This window comes from Rissa tridactyla, chromosome 10 (assembly GCF_028500815.1).
Source record: "Rissa tridactyla isolate bRisTri1 chromosome 10, bRisTri1.patW.cur.20221130, whole genome shotgun sequence".
Lineage (NCBI taxonomy): Eukaryota > Metazoa > Chordata > Aves > Charadriiformes > Laridae > Rissa > Rissa tridactyla.
Window position 1 is genome coordinate 12,066,131 of NC_071475.1, and position 6,387 is coordinate 12,072,517.

The following is a 6,387-nucleotide window of genomic DNA, read 5'->3' on the forward strand; positions in this document are numbered from 1 at the left end:
AGGTGGAGGATGCGGAGGATGCGCATGCGCGGGCAGCGCCGGCGGGGCGGGAACCAGCGGCGGCCCAGCCTGGCCGCCTCCCTGATGTACCGCCCCGCTGCCCGCCTTCGGGAGGGAACAACGCCGGAGAGAACAAAAACGGAAGAGAGCGTGGTACTGACGAGTGAGCGGCCTCTGGCCCTGGGGGGAGGCTGAGGGAGCCTCTACCGCCCCTCGGGCCCGGCCTTCCCTTACGGTACCTCATGGGCCTCGCCGGCCAGGGGGTCCTTCTCTCAGGTGCCCCCCACGGGCCTTGTTTTTTAACAAAAGTGGTGTTGTGGTGGGCTAGTCGTCCTGGTTCAAGGGAGGTCTAACTATTTCAAGAGGTGAAAGTAGCATTTGATAAGATCCCAACCCCTAACAACTGTCAGGCTAAGAGAGTTGGGAGTGTTCAGTCTGGAGAAGGGAGGGCTCCAGAGAGACCTTAGAGCCCCTTCCAGTACCTAAAGGGACTACAGGAAAGCTGGGGAGGGACTCTTGATCAGGGACTAGAATGATAGGATGAGGAGTAATGATTTTAAACTGAAAGAGGGGAGATTTAGGTTAGATATTAGGAAGAAATTCTTCACTCTGAGGGTGGTGAGATCCTGGCCCAGGTTGCCCAGAGAAGCTGTGTCTGCCCCATCCCTGGAGGTGTTCAAGGCCAGGCTGGACGGGGCTTTGAGCAGCCTGGTCTAGTGGGAGGTGTCCCTGCCCAGGGCAGGGGGTTGGAACTGGATGGTCTTTAAGGTCCCTTCCAACCCAAACCATTCTACAAAACGTGAGTCAGAGGATGGGGTGCTGTAGTGCGAAGATAGCCTACATAACCTCATCTCTTTCCTCCTTTGTGATAGCTGCAGCCATACCTAAATCTGTAGGCATCTGCCATGGTCAGATACTGCTTCTTAAACATAACAGGCTACTGAAAGTAAATTGTGTCTCGCAGCTCATAATGCTTATATGAGTAAGTAGGAGAAATGCTTGTGTGTATAACTAAAAGAAGAATGCTTATATGTATAAGTAAAGTGACAGTGACAACAAATACCTCTGGAGAGGAGAGAATGAAGCTAATAACTGAATAAATAGCAATAGGTTTGGACCTAATGTAATTTAAATTGAGGTGGTAAGGATAAAATGATTTCAAGAACTGAAATACATGGAAGTGGAGGGCTGCAGAAGTAGACTAAACAGAAGAGTGACCTCCTGAGCACTTGGAACAGGAATTCCCAGTTACGTAAGTCTCTTCTCAGATAGAGGTAAATGTGAAAAAGATTGACAATGTGAATAGAGGCAGATCCTGATGAACTGAAAGAAATGCAGCATTAAGGAGAAAATGCAGCAAGAAGCTCAAAAAAATGCTAAAGGAAGAAAAGTTGGTTTAAAAGCTTTAATTTACCTATCTTTAAATGTAACACCTAATGTAGAATTAATCTGATTTTTCTGTCATTAGACCGTGAAAGGTATTCTGGTTACAGATAATTCTCTACATTTTTAAATGCTACTGACTGTCTTCCTCTCCCTGTCCCCTCTGAAATGCATTCAAACATTTTTCCTGGAAGGAAAAAAAACATAATTACGTAACTTGTGCTAATGAATTTTTTTTTTTTTTTGAAGACAAACAATCTTCCAGGCAGATAAAGATTGTTTTTTCTTGCTGGAAATCCACTGAATATAACATGTCTTCATGAGAAAACATCTTCACTGTTGTACAAAACTGAACCAGCAGTTTAAATACTGTGCAAAATGTTTTGTTGATATGCAGGAAAAATAAATACTTGCTTCAAAATAGGTCTTTTCTCCCCATTGATCTAAAGTTGATGGATGGTCTTAATATTTGGCCTAAACATTCTTGTGCCCAGTTTTTTATATGCAGAAATTGAAGATGCATGCTATATGAAATGCATTTTTTATTAAGAAGTTAATAACATCTAATTTCAGATGCTGATTGGACTTGGACCAAAGCCTCAGTCAAGTCCTCAGAAACTTTTGATGCATTTCCAAAGAAGTTCAGCAGTAATTAACTTTTAGACCTTAGCAGTGTAATCTATATCAAGAATGTTGGACAGGATGCTGAATTATGAACCGGTAGGCACCATCTTCTCTGGATAAGTTAAAATTTGCATAAGACAAGTCTGTGAAAGATGAGGAAGAAAGTTCATCAGAGAGTTTATTCTTTTCTAACTAACACTTTCCAAGACTGCCTCAGAATTAGTTTTTTTTAGTCTAAGAACTCACAGCCTTTTTTGTCTGGCAATACTTTCCTTGTGAAAGAAATATTTATATGCTGATTTCAGTGAAGAAATCAGCCATTCTGCTTTTCCATCCAAATAAAGTATGAAGGAGAATCTCTAAGAATTTTTTATTATTTTCTTCTGTAAAAAGCATACTGAATTTTTAGAACTGTAATGAAAAGGCTTCATTTAGAAATGTAGAAAGACTACATCTTTTGGTGCATCTTTCTGATGAAGAAGTGAATTTGGCTGCTATTTGTTTAATGGAGCACTGAAGGATGAAAATGCGTTATCTAGAATGTTTTGGGCAAGTAGTTAGTAAAACTTGCTGTCCCTTTGAAAAACATAAACACGAAGCTTTGCAATTTACAAGCACAATTGACTCTACGTGGCTAATAATAACAAGCAAATCTGGCATAATCCCACAGATATGATACATAATATATTCTAATATAGAATTGGCATGTACATAAAAATGGTAATCAGAAACAAAATATGCATTTAGCTTAACAAGTAAAAGGAGGAATAGAACTGTTTCTCTACCCAGGAAACAAATGGAAATAAAGTAGGTATATATTTCAATCAGAAACATATTTCTATATGAAATACATTATGAAATACAATATAATATACAGCTATTTCCATTATCTAGATTATCAGTGCTATAATTTTTACAAACAACTAGAAATAATTCTGTAATTGTCAGACTTAGACTTTGCAAAAATTCAGTGTAAATGAACAATGTAAATGATAATTGAAGGCTTTTCCTGAAATGGAAATAGAAGATACCATTGCACACTTAAGTAAATTTCATACTATTCTTCCCTTTAACTTTGAAAACAGTGAAAAACAAATATTTTGACTTCTTTTGTCTAAGTGGCCTGAAGCATTCCTCCAAAACTAATGCATTTTAATCTGAGTTTCCTTTCCCCCTAGATTTGATTTTCCAGGAGTTTATAATCCCTAACAGTTTCACCTACAGAAGAACTGTGTTTGTAATACCATGTCTTCATAGCTTTATTTCTGTTCTTTCCTCTTGCAGTTTCCATTATCCAAAGATAATGAAATTTCTCATTTTATTTCTCCAGAGAAGGGAAGGATCCTGGATCACAAAGACCTTCTGTGGTTTTTCGGGTAAGGATTACAACATGGGACTCTAAAGGCAGGGTAGTGGTCTTTATAAAATCAGGATCAAACTTGCAACAGTCTTTACAAGAATAAAATGTCTTTCTTGGTGTTACATTTTGTAGTGTTATCTGCTAGACTGCAGATCAGACTTGCTTTGAAGTAGGTGGATGTAAAGTTTGCATGTGAGAGATCGAGTTAGTGACTGAAGGACGTCAACTGTAATATCAGTAACTGTAACAGAGGCCCTGATGAGCCTCTGTGAGAGCCTGACTTGCTCCTGCTAAGCAAGAGAGTTCTTAGATCAATGGCCCATGGAGCAGTGCGGAGACAGGCACAATGGGGTATTACACATATCTGTGGGGTTTTGTGCTGAAGCAACTTTCAGGTTTTTAAACAGCTTCCTAGGGATCCGTTGTGGTCTCGTGTGTGTTAAGAGCCCTTGGAGTTCAACTTGTACTCCAGCAATAGCATATAAACACCTTTTTGTGCTAGTCTGGGTTATTGGCTCAGTTGTAGGATAGTGAATTTTTGAAATTTATTGCTCACTAGATAGATAGTGTGTGGTACAATTTTCTTTCTATGCCTGATCTGTAGAGGGTGTATTTCTTTTACAGCCCTGTTCCCGGGAACTTGGCTCTTTTAACCCAGTCGTTTACTCTCACATTGAGTTGCTTGAATCTTTGGCTGCTGCAGAAAATAGCACCTCTTACAAACCTTAGAAATTGTAATCCAAAAAAATAAAATTCACTAAGAAGGCTCAGTTTTTAAGATTTTCTCAAAATATAACTATGCTTTAAATTAGTTCCTTACAAATCTACATAAAAAATCTTACGTTATAGTACAGGTCGTTGAATTATTTACCTCTCATTATATATGATGATGCCATGATACTATGTCTGCAATATAAAATATGCCTAACACACTTGGTATTAATAAATTTTTTCAAGTCTAAAATATGTAAAGTTTTACTTAAGCTGGCTCTCACTATTGTTTTAGATCTAAGCCATCCGTCTGACTGAATATCTCAGTAGCCACTGTCACGTATCAAGGCTCCCCATCGTTGCCAGTCCATTGCTTTGCTGCCAAAGTTGAGCACTTTGGAGAGTGCAGTGGACTCAGCAGCACGGATCTGAAGCTGTGCAATGCAATTCTGCTTCAATCAGCAGTGGAACTGGTTTTGTTTGAGGCTGCATGCTGGTGGCACAGAAGACTTGATATTTGCACAACTTAATTTGAAAGAAAATGGTGCAAGTAGGCAGGTAAGTGGCACGCTACAGCGTGTCATAGAAACAAGGGGAAAAGTCTCTAAAAATCCCTTAGAATGGTTTTCAGATTTCATAATGTTTACCTTGGTATTTTTATGCAGATGTTGCTCACGAACCTCCTATATATGAAAGAGAATTTATTGATAGTATAAAAATTACACATTTGTTATAGGTTGAGGATTTTGGGGGGTTGCTATGGTACTCATTATTTTATTAAGTATAAAGTTTGGTAGGGTTTTATTGTAGTACATATATTTTCAGAAAAGAGCATATGTTTATGTATTGTGGCTTTTCTGTAGTTTCTCATTTAGTATTGCTACTTTTTCTTAGCGTGAAGTAATTTATATTTTTACATCTGCTCAGAAGCTGAGTTGGATGAAATTCTAGAACAGTAATCGTTCATTGCATTTGCATCGGTATTAAGGTAAAGTACATTTTGGGATACCATTAGTGCAGGTTTGTTGTGACAGCAGTATAAAATGGCCAGGCTGCATAGCTTCACTGCCAAGTGAACGTCCATTTAAGTAGTGAAGGACCAGCTCTTGGAAGATTTAACCTAAAAGTAAACCTGACATAGTGCTGTGCGGCAAGGTGTTCACTCTTGGGACTTAGCTTCTCTTTGTAATAACTATATCTCCATAACAGACAGATATTCCTGTGGTTGAAATAAGAGCCTCTCTACATATTAGAGAATATATATATTTTTTTACAGTTCGGTTGCCATATATACCTCTCTCCTTGCCGACAGGGTGAATCATGGTAACCTGCAAACATCAGGTATTTGGTCACCAAAGAGACCTATTGATGTGTTAAGTCAAAATGAGATGTATCATTTACAATGGCAGGGTCCTGACCTGCAAGTTCAGGAGACGTTGTCCTGGCAGGCTGCATGGTTATGTCTGAAGGGTAGTGCTGGTAGCACTGTGACTTCAGTGGTGCTCTCGTGGCACTTATTTGAAAACTAATGGATCCAATATCCCTACGGAGAGGTGAGAGACACGATCAGAGTGGTTCTGGCCATCAGCCCCACAGCCCTTCCCTGTTGCTGTTCCACAGCACGTGGTCGCTGCAGCGCAGAGCAGTCCCTGGAGCGGGGAGCAGCCACGTGGCCCAGTTCACTGCCACTCACACCCCGAGGGACATGTGAGGCCCCGCTTTCCCTGCCATCCCCATGCCAAGGATGGTGTCTCCATTCTTTGTGCAGCTTATACTCCACGAGGCAGCCAGAATACTTGTATTTCTGTCTTACTCTATATTTAAAGGTGATAAACCAGGTTATGAACCTAAACAGGATTTATTTCTGTGAAATTCGCAGTGTTGCCGTCTCTGCTGATGTTGCACAGAAGACCGGTGAAGTCACTTGATCAGTTGTACGAGGACAAGTTCAAAGCCAACCCAAAGTAAGTGAATGCTTATATTGCTTCACTGTTTGACAAGTTCTGCAGTTTATCCCAACACAACCTGCCTTCCCAGCAGGCGGGAGGAGAACAGCGTGTGGGCAGGTGATCAGCTGGGGCTGCAAGGAAACTCAGCACCAGTTTGCCTGTTAGCACAGTCGGGTGGAACACACTGGCCTCAGGGACCGTTTTCTTCCCTCACCGAGATTTTTGTGGAAATCAAAGGTACTGTTGAGTAAGACAGTCCGATTTTACGAGGATCCCCGAGCCCTGCCTCGCCTTCCTCCCTGGAACGAGGAAACGCTACTTGATGCCCGCGTTATTAAACAATATGCCTTTTACAAAGCC

General features: G+C 40.6%; 1 long non-coding RNA gene across 1 annotated transcript; it reads left to right on the top strand.

Annotated features, from left to right (window-relative positions):
- Positions 1 to 3,336: 3,336 nt before the first annotated feature.
- On the top strand, positions 3,337 to 6,164 carry LOC128915858 (uncharacterized). The gene is made up of 3 exons (XR_008468773.1): positions 3,337 to 3,383; positions 5,958 to 6,042; positions 6,116 to 6,164. It is a non-coding gene; the product is annotated as an uncharacterized LOC128915858 (long non-coding RNA).
- The last annotated feature ends 223 nt before the right edge of the window (positions 6,165 to 6,387 follow it).